This window comes from Pogoniulus pusillus, chromosome 10 (genome assembly GCF_015220805.1).
Source record: "Pogoniulus pusillus isolate bPogPus1 chromosome 10, bPogPus1.pri, whole genome shotgun sequence".
In the NCBI taxonomy this organism is placed as follows: Eukaryota; Metazoa; Chordata; class Aves; order Piciformes; family Lybiidae; genus Pogoniulus; species Pogoniulus pusillus.
In genome coordinates, this window is record NC_087273.1 from 14379329 (window position 1) to 14395087 (window position 15759).

Genomic DNA, 15759 nt, shown 5'->3' on the forward strand with positions numbered 1-15759 from the left:
ATGGAGACACTCATAAAGGCTTGTCATTGTCACTCTTCAGGGACACAAATTTTCTCTCAATTACATATAGATTCTCAGAGAATATTTATAATTTTGGCAAGTAATGCTGAAATACAGGAAAGATCTTGTAAGCCTACAGGTTCAGGCTATGCACCTCATGTGGTCAGAAAAAACACTCTCCTCCTTGTGGGGTAATCATAGATGCTGTCACTCAGGATGCTAGAGTCCAAGCTGTGGCTAACAGAAAGTTGTAAAAGATTGTTGGATGATGCAAACCACCATTGTTATTGCACAAGGAAGTTGTTCAAACATTTCACTGTGTTGAAACTAAATTCCACAGAATCACAGAATTAACCAGGTTGGAGAAGACCTTCAAGATCATTGAGTCCAACCTATCACCTAACACCTTCTAATTAACTAACCCATGGCACTAAGTGCCTCATGCAGTCTCCTTTAAACACCTCCAGGGACAATGACTCAACCACCTCCCATTCCAATGCAAATCACTCTTTCTGCAAAGAACTTCTTCCTAACATTCAGCCTAAACCTGCCCTGTCCCAGCTTGAGGCTGTATCCTCTTGTTCTGTCACTGGTTGCCTGGGAGAAGAGACCAACCGCCACCTGATTACTACCCCTTTTCAGGTGGTTGTAGACAGCAATAAGGTCTCCCCTGAGCCTCCTCTTCTCCTTCTCTGTTGGAGCTCCTCCACTTACTAGAACAACAATGATGTATTCTTTAGAAAAAGGATTGGAACTGAATCTCTATATACCACAAACCCATGCCCAGATTGGGGCAGGAGGCTGAGGAATCTCATCTGGTTTCCTCCATATGTAATTATTCCTTTAACTGAAACATTTCCAATTGGAATATACATTGACTCCATAGCATTTGAAAAGCTTCTGCTTTGACAATGCTTCATGTTCTGACAAAAAAAAAAAAAAAAAAAAAAAAAAAAAACCACCCTATGTTTATTGTTCCCTGCACCTTTCTTAAGTAATGAATTACTTTGCTGAAGCATGTAACATGAGGAGTATCTCCTTCACCAAGTCGTAGCTTTATGAAAGATTAGGCAAATATCCAGAAAGACTTGGAGCAGTCCTGTTCACTCTCTCTCCACAGGTGCATTTTCCAGGTTTGCCTGGATTTGGCTTATAATTTAACCAGAAATAACCCCCTCTAAATCATACTCAAGCACCTCTTTTCAGGGGAAAATACTTCCTTGTAAAACTCGCTTCCCAACCTTAGTTCTTCTAAACATGGGACTTGGATTTTCCTCACTCTTCTACAAGTGATTGAACTGATTTTGCTCAAGCCTTCCAAAGAGAAAAAGAAGTTTAAAGAAAAAAAAAAAGTATATTCGGCCCCAATCCAAAACATAGAACAATTCATCTGCAAAGCTGAATGTTTCACAAGCCATCTGCAAATAAGGCTTTATAAGAGGAACCATTCTGTTGAGTTAACCATATAGCAAGAGCAACAGTTGTAACATTCAGAAGGAAGGATTACAGCTGTAAAAAAATGTTCACAATGAAGTCATAAACTACACAATGTGCCCCTTTTGACTTTCTTTACGAACACAAAACTTTTCATAAAAGGTTACCAAGATTCATGTGTCTTTAGAGAAATATGGCCCAGTTTATGGCACCAACATAAAACCCTGTGAAATGCTGCTTTTCCTTTTATTTTTTTCTTTCCCTGCTGAACCTGAAACTCAAAGTAAAAATCATGGGGCGCAGACCCACATGGACTGAAAACAAAGTTGTTGCGCACAAAGCCTTGAGAACAAAACACCCCATGTTTTGCACAGCTCATTAGATGACATTACTGGGGCTGGGACCACTTAGGAAAACTCATCTAGAAGCCAAGAACGTTCTTAAACAGGGGATGGGAATATATGCTCCAGTTTGCCTGCGAGCCTAAACCAAGCTTAATTAGAAGTTTCAGAAATGTTAACTAACGTTAATTTGTTGCTCTGGCAAACCGCCTGCTACATCTCCGCAGACTCTATAAATGAGAGTCTGCAGCAACACACTGAAACCCCTTCCTGAGCCAGTTAGAATATTGAAGCCTTCCGTGGCTGTGGAATTTTTTTAGGGTGACTTTTGAAATGCCTGTGAAGTAAAGCTGCAGACAGAGACAGAGCTATCTCAGGTCTGAAAGGAAGAAAGGCCCACAGACTCCTTCCTGACAGTGGTTCTGATACAGCACTTCGTAAAGAAACAAAGCATCCTGCCTCTTCACTGCACTATCAAATCCAGATGGCGTTTATAATAACTACACAAAATCCTGCATGATATGGATGTCTATTCAAGAATTATTTTCAGTTTAATACACATGACAAGAGGGCATACATGAATATTATAAGCAAAAACTCTGATTTGAAGCAGATGTCAGGAAGCCATCTTTGCATGCTAAAAAAACCCCTCATGAATATTTGCAAAAGTCAAGGAAGCAGATCTCTGCAGGTACAAACACTGGAGCCATTCACAATCGGATGGCATATGTAGGGTGGGGTATGGCCAAATAGTCAAGGACTCAAGTCAAGTAGTTTGACTATGTTCAGTGCAGCAGCAAAGGATATTTAAGAGCATGCTGCACTGGATCTCATACCTAGGACCAGCTGGGGATAATAGCACTTTCAAAGATTTCCTTTACCAATGGCTATGGACAGATTTCCAGATCTATATATACAGTTTGTATTAGAGGACAGCCTAGAACACTGCTTTGCTGCAACTGATGTGTATGCATCTTCACTCTCCCTTCCAGTTTATCACCTTCTTAACTGTGCACACAGCCGTATGCTGCAGAAGTACACTGGAGTAAGCACAAGTAGCCTAAAGTTTTTTTATTCAGAGACAAATAGTTTTCACTTAGGTCAGCTTCATTCTGTTTCAGAACAAAGGGATAAGAAAGGATTTGGAAAGTGTAAGGGATCTAATAAGGAACAAGCAATACAGGAAACTGTTTTCAAATCTACATCCAGTAGACCAGAACATATCAACAACTTTGACAGGCACAAATTGTAACTCTTAAGAATTTTTATTTTCCATACCCTGGCTCTGCTGCTTTTTTACATCATTTGGTAGCACACTGTCCCACATGGCACAGCTCCTTAGCAAACCCACAGAACTGGGGACCGTATTCCTCATTTAATTGCCTCAGTAATGTTTCTAGTGGGAACCAATGTGGCCAATCAGTCACTTCAAAGTGATGCTGTGAAGAGTGGCAACAGTTTTTCACAGAATTACCAGGAGTAACATTAGCTTCAAAGTTTCTGGGAAAGCTGCTTTTTGCACACAAAGCACAACATTAACAAGGAACTCTCAAGCTCTCCCTAAAAATGAAATTTTCATATGTTTATAATTGAATGAATTTCCAACAATTAAACTCTAACTGAAAGTCATCCAGAAGGACTTATTTCTCATCTTTTTTTCATTAATAATCTGCCATTCACAATAGAAACCATTCTCTGAGTGTCCTGGTTTGGGCTGAAATAAAGTTCATTTTCTTCCTAGTAGCTGGTGCAGAGCTGTGTTTTGGATTTAGGAGAACACTGACAACACATTGAAGGTTTTATTGCTGCTGAGCAGTGTTCATATTGAGAGACGGACTTAGCTTCTCATCCTGCCCTTTCACCAAAGTCTGGGTGTGCACAAGGAGTTAGAAGGGGACACAGCTAAGACAGCTGACCCAAAGGAGTATTCCAGACCATACAACATCATTCCCAGTATATAAACTGGAGGAAGCTGGCTGTGGTTTGGGAACTGTCAGAGTGATGAGCATCACTTGATTTGCACATTCTGGTACTATTATTAACATTATTGTTACTGTTATTACCAAGCCTTCCTTTTACATCCTATTAAGCTGTCTTTATCTCGACCCATCAGATTTACTTTTTCCCCTCCAATTCACTCCCATATCCCACCAGGGTGGAGGGATGTGCACAAGCTTCTGTGTGGTGCTCAGTTGCCAGGTGGGGTTAAACCACAACACAGTTTTTGGAATTTCAAAGGCTTCATCATTCCAAGAAATGAAGCAGGAATTTAGAGCTTATAATGATTAGCAATTGAATACTTAAATTATCTTGCAATTCTCGCAGCAGATCACTGACATTTAACCAGATTCACCTGCAGCTGTTCATTTATAGTTTGAAGGGAAATCAGAATGAAACCATAATTTGCTAAATGCTACTTGTTCACCCTAGAAAGGGGGAAACAGGCGTATCACAGAGGCAGACAGGCATCCAGAAATGCCTTTCAAAGAGACATTTAATTTCTCTGTGAAACAGAAGTTCTCAAACTACTGATTAGCAAAAAAAGGTTTGGCATCTGCTAGACTTGGATCTCTGCATTTGACATGCCCATGTATCTTTCAGAAACAAAATCCCACAGCATTTTATCTGCTAATAATTCACTTGCACTTTGACAGAATCACCCTGTTCTTTCAGATCTGTCCCATTCTATTTCATTTCTCCATTCTATTTCCTTTCTCCTGAGGCCATGGAGAATGACTAATACTTGTGAAGACCATCTCACAGTCATACAGGTCCAAGTTATTAATGCTTCCTTGATCTCTCTAGGTCACTGAATCTTACATAAGAGTATGAGGAAAGTCTCTGGCATTACATGACTGACTAACACAAAAGGTACACTATCTACATGTAATCAACACTATAGCAAAGTACTTAGGTGGTGTTAGGTTATAGGCTGGACTTGATGATCTCAGGGATCTTTTCCAGCCTCTATGATTCTGTGATTTCACAAGTGTAGTCTCCTGCATAGTGTATGACTAACAGAATGCTTATCACCTCCTGAAAGCAGATCAACTGTAATTGAACAAAACAGAAGCAGGAAAGTTCACAGATGTAGGGACTTAAAAAATATGTTAGTCAGCAGTTTAAGAATTATTCATCCCACTAATTTAAGAATGTGGAATGGCTCCTAAAGACTGAGCTTCCTGATCTATTACTCACATCTCAATAATCTCTCAAAATGATGAGTTCTAGTTCTGCCTTGGAGGTCTGGGTTGGGATGAGATTTAACAAGGCCAAGTGCAGGGTTCTGCACTTTGGCCACAACAACCCCAAGCAGCGCTACAGGCTGGGGACAGAGTGGCTGGAGAGCAACCAGGCAAAAAGGGACCTGGAGGTACTGGTAGATAGTAGGCTGAACATGAGCCAGCAGTGTGCCCAGGTGGCCAAGAGAGCCAATGGCATCCTGGCCTGGATCAGGAACAGTGTGGCCAGTAGGACGAGAGAACATTCTTCCTCTGTACTCAGCACTGGTCAGACCACACCTTGAGCGCTGTGTCCAGTTCTGGGCTACTCAATTCAAGAGAGATTTTGTGATACTGAACATGTTCAGAGAAGGGTGACAGAGCTGGTGAGGGGCCTGGAACACAACCCTGTGAGGATAGGTTGAGGGAGCTGGGGTTCTTTAGCCTGGGGAAGAGGAGGCTCAGGGGTGACCTCATTGCTGTCTATAACTACCTGAAGGGAGGCTGTAGCCAGGTGGGGGTTGGTCTCTTCTCCCAGACAACCAGCAACAGAATGAGAGGACACAGCCTCAAGTTGTGCTGGGGGAAGTATAGGCTGGATGTTAGGAGGAAGTTCTCCTCAGAGAGAGTGATTTGCATTGGAATGGGCTGCCCAGGGAGGTGGTGGAGTCACATTCCTGAAGGTGTTCAAGAAAAGCCTGGATGGGGCACTTAGTGCCATGGTCTAGTTGAGTGGATAGGGCTGGGTGCTAGGTTGGACTGGATAATCTTGGAGGTCTCTTCCAACCCGTCTGATTCTATGAATAGCCACTATACAATATTTAAGACTGCACATCAACCTACAGGACACAAAAAATAAGCATTTGGTTTATTATCTGCTTCCCTAATGAATAGCAACTAAAACACCAATTTCACCAAGTACCTTTGACATGACAAAAATCAGACTTCAGAGCACCCTGTCCCTGATTTCTAATTAGACTTTTTACACTATTAATGAACCACTGAATCCACAAGTCACATTTTTAATCAACCATTCACAAATATTTTGCCCCAGTAACCTACAACTACCTAAGCATAATTTAGTTTATTATTTAGTCACATCATCTTATGGGTTGTGCCTTGTATCAGATTCATTCAAGTACATACATAAAGAGGTGGAATAAAAATAACATCACCTGAGATTTCCTTATTTGTTACTGTTTTTCCACTGACCTGTACTTTCCACTGTGTCTGCAGTTTAAAACATAAGTATAACTTTGGTCAAGCAACCACATTAGGTTTTGTGCTATTTTAGGCCATAATCTTTATGTTCTGACTTTTGCTCATGTTACAAGCTAAATCCTGTGGGTAAGCTAAAGAAGGCCTATCCTGAGTTATGAGTGGTAAGAATCCTGTAACACCATGATGGACCTATCAGAAATACACCTGGCCTACTAACCTAATAAAACTGTTTCAAACCATCCTTTTGTCTGTCTTCATTTACCTGCTTGTCTAGATCAGTGCTTTCTCCTCAATGACCTGCTGCTGTATTTCTCACTCCCTAACACAGTGTGATTTTACTTTCATCCTGTATTTGCCTCTACTTCTTCTTCCATTATACTCTACTTCTCCATTATACTCTGCCTTCAGAAGCAAAACCATTTCTCAACAACAGTGTGGTGCTGTTGCATGGAGGGTTATTTCAGTGTGATGACATGAATAGAGAGTTTTCTGTTTGCCAGAGTTTTTTCCAGAGAAAAATGTGAACACTAAAATGCATTTTGTATGACAACAAGGAAACTCAGCCAAGAACTGAAGAGAGAAATTAGAGTACATTTGAGTAAGGAAGAGACTAGAATGAGGTGCTGTGGCATATAGAATCTTTGGATATGAATAACTTCAACCACAGCAATGTGGTTCCAGCTAACAAACTTCTTACTGGTATGGATCCAGCATTATGTGATCTCCTTCAGCACACTTACACACCTTTATCTTGTCCTAAGATAGGGAACCTGACCAAAAAGATTTTATTTTGTTTTGTTTTGCATGTGTAAGAAGCAGAAATACAGAATCACCAGCTAGGTAATTGTGTACTTCCAGGCTTTAAGTACCTTTTCTGAGGGAGCTTCACACACAATGTCCAGAAGCAAACAGAAACCTCACTGAGCTAATGCATTTCCAAGCTGGCTGGTACACAAGGCTGACCATTGATTCAGAATCTCCCCTATTTAGGAACATTTCTAAGATTCCACGAACTGCATATCCTGAATTTTGTTCATCCCCAGTGTCAGGTTCAAGTTCATTCACATCTGACCCGTGCATGCCCTTCTAACACAACCAGGCTTCTTCAGGAGCATCACCCAGACACCACACTGAAAACTATCTTGACTGCTCCCCATGGAAAAGGAAGATATCTAAGATGTCTTTAAGTCTATGAGACCATGTGTGTTTTCATGCCTTGTAAGCCACCTTCACCATAAAGACTCTCATGAGCTAATTTACATTCTCAATATCAAATCAGCTCATTTGCAAATTGCATTGTGCTATATCATGTGCATGAAATGTTATTGCTAGCCACATCTTTCTATCCTCATGTCCTGGCTGCTTTTCACATACATATCCGATTTGACAAGCATAAGAAGGCCTCAAATTCCTTTCTAGGTTCCAGTGTTGCAAATAAACTGCTAATTTGACCTGCTGATGAACAGTCTGAAAAGCAAGCTTGCCAACTCTAGTATGGCAAACAGAGACATCAGCACAGAGTTGCATTCAAGCTAGAATAATATGGCTGAACCAGGGTTTACACTTCGCAATGCAAATGAAGTACAGTTTGGTAAGGCTTTTTGTTAAAACCAAAAAATGTAAGTGTTTTCCCAAGGCTCTACTGCGACCTTGAACACCTGAAGATAACTGAAATGAAGTTTGAAAAAGAGGAGGCTGAGGGGAGACCTCATGGCTCTCTACAGCCATCTGAAAGGACCTTGTGGAGAGGCTGCTGCTGCTCTCTTCTCACAGGTAAATAGTGATAGAACGTGAGGGAATGGCCTCAAGCTGCCACTGGGTTGATTTAGACTGGACATTAGTAAACATTTTTCTCAGCAGGAGTGATCAGGCATTGAAATGGGCTGCCCAGGGAGGTGGAGTCACCAGTCCAGGATGTGTTTAAAAATAATTTGGATGTGGTGCTTAGGGCTATGATTTAGGACGCACCTTGTAGAGCAGGGATATTGGTTGGACTTGGTGATACTAAGGGGATTTGCCAACCTGAATGTTTCTGTGATTCTGTGAAAAGCAATGAAATACCACTTAGTTCCCACATTCACTAAAACAAGGTAGATGTCACAATGAGAAGTAAACAATATTTCTACCCTTCTTCATAAACGTAGCAATAAACACGTAGGCCCTCAGCACATTTAGAGAAGAAATTGCTACGAATTCATTTAATGACAAGTGTCAAAGCTACTCTGAATTTCCACAAATGCCAATCACACATTGAAAAGTGCAGCCACTGACCAATTACTTGCCTCCTATTGCAACAGACAATGCGTCTGCGGTTCCTGTACAACCGGCAGCCCATCCTGGCATCCCAGCGAGATTCCTACAGAAGGAGGAGTTGAAGGCATACAGCTGTTGTCCCAGGGGGAAAAGTCACTGATTAAGCTTTCAGTGCTCTTTTGTTTTACTCTGTGCTTCCGAAAGGAAATCACTCACGTTTAAAGTAGACCAAAGCATTCACTCCCAAACCACTATCACTGCCACTTCCAAAAGCCACATGTCTTGGGAAATCCAGAGAGCTAAAATAATACTGGATTGCACCTTTGTTCTAATCAAAAGCATCAAATCTTTCAGAGCCATAGCAGCTCATGAACGAGAGAAGTCTGAATTCTGTGCCAAGAGCAGTTATCAGAGATGAAAAAAATATTTGCTTGAATTTGGAAATATAGAGTGATGATTTTTTTTTTTTCCTCTCTGTATTATGTGCTGCAGCTGACTACTCCCATATAATGCTCAAGCATTTTGGTGAATGGAAAGAATAAGTAAACTGGAAAACAGATCAAAACTCCTATTCAGATGGTATTTGTATTTGGAATCCTAACAATTTAAAATATTTGATGAATAGAGAGGAAAAGCACACAAACAGGATAAGCCAGGGAAAATAATTATCTTACCCTTATAACTGTTCATTTGGAACAGAAATTTGGTAATGCAAGCTTTTCCATGGCTCAGTTTTCCCCAACAAATGGAAAAGTAATTCCCTTTTAATCAAAATTAGATCACCTTTTGCATTGCATTTGTATTTGTGATGGAATAATCAGACTTTCAAGTAGGGAAGCAGCAAGAGATAAACTAGTAAGTATAACTCTATGCATCACCTTGACAAAAGGTATTTGGGTCATTTGATTTCATTTCCATGCAAACTTCATGCTCTAAAATACAGTCTTTTCAGAAGTGAAGTTCTCCATCTATTCCTCTCATCAAGAGGGACCTACAGATACATATTTTAAACAGAAGTAGCAGCAACTAACCCTGTTAACAACCAAATTTGTCTCTAACATTCTTTGACCTGAAAAGCCAGAACTCATGTTCCCAGAAACAACAATCTTCAGAGCTTTTACAAGCCTATGGTGTGAAATGTATCTGGTGCAAAACATTCAAATCTTCTAACAAGGAGCCTGCTAAACTTTCCTGAACCGTCAGAGCACTTCTTATCATACACGAGTTCCAAGTAGCTTTGAGCTTTAAGATATGTACATTTCAGACCTAAAGCTCAGGTCAGACTTGTAATAGACAACGGTCATTGCACTGAGCAGCGCCAATCTGTTAGAAGAGGCATTCATGACTTGTTTAAACACATCACAATATTAGTAAGAAAAACAATACTAGTAAGAAAATCATGTTTAGAAGACAACAGCTTTAAGGTTCTAAAGAAGCTTTCCAGGAGATACAGATGTTTTAAAGAACTGTATTCTTCCTCTTTCAAAAAGACTTCCCAAGAAGAATTTGTTTTCTTTGTATTCATAAGATTTCATTTGTTGTGGCCATGAAGTGCCTTCATCTCTGACAGAAGTTGGGAAAGCCTGAAGCCTTAACTGCATTTCACGTAGAGAAACGATTATGAGCACAAACCATGACAAAGAGTAGAATGGATCACGTAGAGACAGACTGCACATTTTTGTGTGAAATGAGAGAAAGATTATGCAGTGTAAGATGGGATGTGCCACAAGCAAGAAATACAATATAGCTCAGCATGCACTGGCTTCAAAAGACACCGAAGGTGCTCAGACCAAATTTTGGAGCACTTTCTGAACTTAATACGTTTGGTGCCTGAGGACAAACATTCAGCTGATTACAAACTGACTTTATGGAATTTAAGCACTGTGATGAGGGCAAAGCCATTTGTAGTGACTTTCTGGAGTAATAAGTTGTTGGGAATCACGTTCGGTGGAGCGCTATGGGAAGATGACTCTTTGTTCACCAATATGGTTAGATGGTCAAATCCACTTTATTTCCGTGATACAGTGACTTATATGCATTCTAACAAGAGGCGTGCTCAGCTTAAGATTGGTTACAGGTGATAATTGAAAGGTTACATGTAATGTGCACATAGGTTAACTTATCACAACATTCCAAGGGTCAACCTCCCAGACCACCCACTCCAGCCCCCTTGGTTATCTAGTCTCTGCCCACTGCAGCTGTGTGTGGGGTGCTCAGTTGTTTACATCTCGATTTCCTAGCCTCGCTGGGAACCAAGGACGTTCTCAGCGCCAGTTACCCATGTTTATGACTTTATGTCCTCGACTGGCGAGAAATTCTTCCACAATTCCCTCTTTTTCTTTTTGAGCAACCCACACCTGGCTAACTACCTTAGTTAAGCTCTTCTTAATGCAAGCAAAGACAATACAAGCGCATAGCAAAATTATTATGAAAATGACAAATAGCTGTAAGCCTTCTCCTAATAAGCTGCTTAACCACCCCGGGATTGTCCCAAACAGGTTCTGCCACCAGTCATCAAAAATCGATGTTTCCTTCTTGATCTTATCAATACGGCCTTTCTACCAGGTTATACTCTTGTGAATGGACTCACCATGATCTGATAAATTCAAACAACACATCCCTTCGAAGTCCTGGCAGCCATGTCCTTGGGCTAGCAAAAGAAAATCAACGGTTCCTCGATTTTGCAATAGGGCATGATGAAGGCTATTTTGATCAACCAATAGTTGTCCTAAAACCTTTGTGGTGACGTTGGCTTGTTTTGCTGACCAACACGCGAGTCTCTCTAGCTGTACTAATGCTTTTCCAGCTGCTCCTCCTGGTAGAAATACAGCTAAGGCAACACGAGCAGCTGTGGATAACAATTGAACGTTGTCATTGCAACTAGGACTCAATTTTAAAGATCACTTAGATTGGTGTCGGGCTAGGTCCCTGAGCTGACTAAGATGAGGGGCAAACATTGTCAGTTTACCCAGATAACATGGACCTCCATAAACGTTCTTGGTATGCCTTGCCAGGCTCTATCACCACAAATAAGGAACACACCAGTGGGAAGTGCCTTAGCGGTTCTGTTGTTCCACAACAGATGACCTTGGCCCCTTCTTGATGCTTTGACACCATAACACCAATTGTTTGCTCCAAAAGCACCTAAGGGTCTAACATGGGCCTTGTCACTGTCGTTTGAACCGCAGTGTCTGCCCTCATTGCTAAGGAAGTTATCATAGGCTGTTTAACACAGGGGTGAATGGTGCAGCTACAAATCAACAGTGCTGCAATCAAAAGGAATAAACCTGTTAGAGCTTCCATCAGTAGCATTAGTCTGGCAAGCTAACAACCCAAGCTTAGCTAACAATCCCAAAAGCTATTTCTGCAAGCGACAGTAAGCCATTCGTTCAGAAACCCAAAAGTGCAGACGAACATCACAGTCACAGGAGAGTGCAGGTGTGCCACGTCTGCGCTGGCTCTGTGTGGCAGTCGACGCTGCAGTCTCGCAGATCACTCAGCTGTTGAGTATTCTTCTCAGACTCCCATAGTTCTGGATTCACTCGATGTTCTCATTACACTCCTTAGCTATGAGCTGTGTCTGACTATTGTGCTTAAGAACTACAGACCTCTAAATACAATACAAAGATATGCCCTAGATGTTACTATCAGTCTATTCTACTTAGGCCTTTTCCCACAGTTCTTCATCTGCTTTCAGAATTTAGGGCAGTGTTTTTTTTTTTTTTTAATCTCTTTCAGGGCCCTTGCAAGAGAAAAAGTCACATTGCCATCTTATGCCAATTTGAGTGGGCTTTGGCCTTTACAAAGCTGTTAAACTGAACCTATTCCGTTAAACCACAATCACTGAAAACTCGTAAAAATACCCAAATTCATTAGCCATGGTCCAAACCTTAAAGATCCATACAAATACAATCATCATGTCAGTGCTTCTTTCTAGTCCTTTCACAGTTCTGCCATCTGAGCAAGACTTCTGCTCACTTTAGGAAAAAACAGGTTGGTCATAATCAGGTTGGTCTTCATCAAGGCCTGTGAAAATAAATGGTCAAACACAAGCAGATACAAGAACAAATGCAGACACATCCATTGCCTAGGCTAGCAGATCCACTGGCCTAGTCTGTATGCTGTGATTAGAAAAATCCCGAAAAGGAAAAGATTTCTTCTGCTATCCTACTGTTCTCTAACCCATTTTCCCCTTTTCAATAATGCCTAGATGTACCCAAGAAAAACATCCCATAACATCCTTATGTCCTAAGTTCCCAAAACTACAAACCCTTAGTCTTAACTTATCTTACCCTAAATATCTATCAGCTATAGGAATTTCAAGAAAAGCAAAGAAAATCCAAGAAGATAACAATACCATGGTATTCTCAGAAAAGGGGAAAGTCAGAATTGTCACAAGGCTCAGTTCATGCAATTAGCAGCTGTTCCAGTAAACTTCTATGCTAGTCCTGTCTTTATCTGTTATTGGGGGAAGGAGCTGACTGGCATTAGCCTACAAGCTCTATCATTCCCTGTTCCTAGTCCAGAATCTGGTTAGTGACTTGCAATGTGGATCTCAGTGCCTACACCCTCGCTGTGAGAGGCAATGCATCTGAGTTCTAGTCTGTCCTGCTTGGTGCCTTCTGTGTCTGTATAAGTTTCCACCCATGGTCAGTGGCACTGGCATCTCTGCTATGTCCTAGCAATCTCCCTCTTTTTCTTTTTGCCACTGAGCAGGGAGTGCAAAAGTCATTGCTGCCTAATCTGTAGAAGGAATTAACCAGTAAGGTGACGATAAATACCCCAGCCAGGAACTATCAGCTATCATTTCGAATGCAAACTGTTATCATCAGGTGACTAAAAAATACACCTGTGCGTGTCCATGCCTGTAACAGGGGCAAAAATGGTCCTAAGTCATCCTCGTCATTCTTGCTATCATTTCCATAAACTGTCTGACATCTGTTTTCAGTAGCACAGTATCACAGTACCATCAGGGTTAGAAGAGACCTCATAGGTCATCAAGTCCAGCCCTTCACCACGGGGCTCAAGGTCAGACCATGGCACCAAGCGCCACGTCCAACCTTGCCTTGAACAGCGCCAGGGCACCAGGGACGGCGACTTTACCACCTCCCCGGGGAGCCCATTCCAGTATCCAATCAGTCCCTCAGTGAAGAGCTCTCTCCTCACATCTGGCAGTGTCTAAACAGCTTCGAGGCTTCGCTGCCTCCTAGCAGGGAAAAAAAAAATCCGTAAGAGGAGATAACTCCGGCAGAAAAAAAAAATCCGTAAAAGAAACAACGGGCGGGGGGGGAATGGGGCCCCGCGGGCCCTCCACAGGTGGCTAGAGGGGGGGGAGGAGGAGGGGGAGGAGGCCAGCAGCCGCAGCGCCGCTTTTGTCCTTGGCCCTCCAGCTCGCCCAACCCCCAGCTGTTTCAGGTCAGCCACCACTTGCTGTTTTCGTCCTTCTTTCCCCCTATTACCTATCCTTAGTACATAATACGAAATCTACTCTGAAAACTTCCAAACTGCCGTCCTCCCTCTCAGGCTCTTCAAGACAGACAGAGAAAAAAGGCAGAGATGAAGCTGTGAGCTATCGAACTGCTAATCTCCCTGTAGCCATACAAACGCAAATTGACTAAACTCCGAAACGACCCAAGGAAACCCACAAATCCTTCCCACCCCACCGACCCCTCAGCACCCCCCTCAGTCCCCCAGCTGTTGAAGACTCGCGGGAGACCCCTCGGCTTTGGGATGCGGTCCGTCGGAGATGGGCGGGCGTGCGGCGGTGAAGGGGGCGGATCTGAAGACTGTTCCGCCGAGCCGCGGGAAAGGGAGGGTCCCGAGCCGTCCGGTGCGGTCGCGTCTGCCGTCGGTCCGTTCTCTCTTTACCGTCCGTTCCTCTGTACCTTCAGTAACGTCTTTTACCGGCTGAAAACTAAAAGTCCGTGTCCCGTATCGCACGCAGTCATCCGCGGGGACGCGCGGGCTACAACGGCAGATTCGACACAGTACACACAGCGGCAGGCAGCCGCCCTCCGCGCGGCAGGTCCGAAAACTTTTCCAAGCTGAGAAGCGATTGTAACTGGCTGCCGGCGGGTCGCTGCGGGCAGCCGCCATCACGGGTGTGTCAGTGAGTCGCTACGGGCAGCCGCCATCATGGGTGTGTCAGTGAGTCGCTACGGGCAGCCGCCATCACGGGTGTGGTCTGCATGCCTCGCGGCAAAGTTGTGTGCTCAGAGCGGCTCGCAGGCTCTGCTTCAGTCACAGATGGTACCATAAAGGCAAATCGCCGGCAACCTTGTTGCGAACCGCGTATTGCTCCTGCGGTCAACGTGGCTACAATCGGGCTACCGGGCGCGGCTCCAGTAGGGAAGGAGGGCGGAGGCGGGCGCGCGGCGGGCGACACGGGTGCCCGCCGGGATCGTACGGCACGCTCATTTTCAACTCCGCCACAGAGCTGGCAACCTTCCCAGCCACGCCTTTAACGGAAGCAGCTCTGCCGAGACCGAAAAACCGAACCACGGAGCCTTCTCTCTTGGGGACGCTCGGGGCGGGGGCGGGGGAGAAACCTGGCGCTGCGCACGCGTCAGAGCTGTTCGGAACGGCCGGCAGAGCTAGGAGAAGTACCAGGAAAGCCACTGCCGCCGTGTGTCTTTCGGCTTCCATCTTTAGTAACGCGCGGAGCACCTCCCGCCGGGCGGGACTTAGCTGGCGGGGCGACTCAAAGTCTGTTCCGTTGCTAAGAACCGCGTCCCACAGTGCGTCTCCGACCTCCCGCTGCACTTTCGATCTTAAAATCATGGGAGGCTCATTACTCGCATGACCCTGCGCATACGCCCGGGCCAGCAGCTCTCAGAGCTCAATGTCCGTCGAACTTCTCTCACGAGATAAATACGCCAGCAAACGCAGTGCCCCAGCAAATCCACCGTGGGCCTTACCTGCCTTACACACGGGCTGTTCACTCCGGAAATGAACGTCCAGACTACTGCCACCTCGGGGCAGCGCTACCCGGCCCAGCGGCACCGAATGACGCTTACTCTCTCCGATACGGAGAACGTCCCACAAGTTGATCGGACCCCTCTGTCTTCGGGCCAACCCTCCGGCCCCCAACGCAGTCTCACCTGCGGCCGGCTTGTGTCCTGACTCCTCTGTTCGAGCGCCAGATGTTGGGAATCACGTTCGGTGGAGCGCTATGGGAAGATGACTCTTTGTTCACCAATATGGTTAGATGGTCAAATCCACTTTATTTCCGTGATACAGTGACTTATATGCATTCTAACAAGAGGCGTGCTCAGCTTAAGATTGGTTAC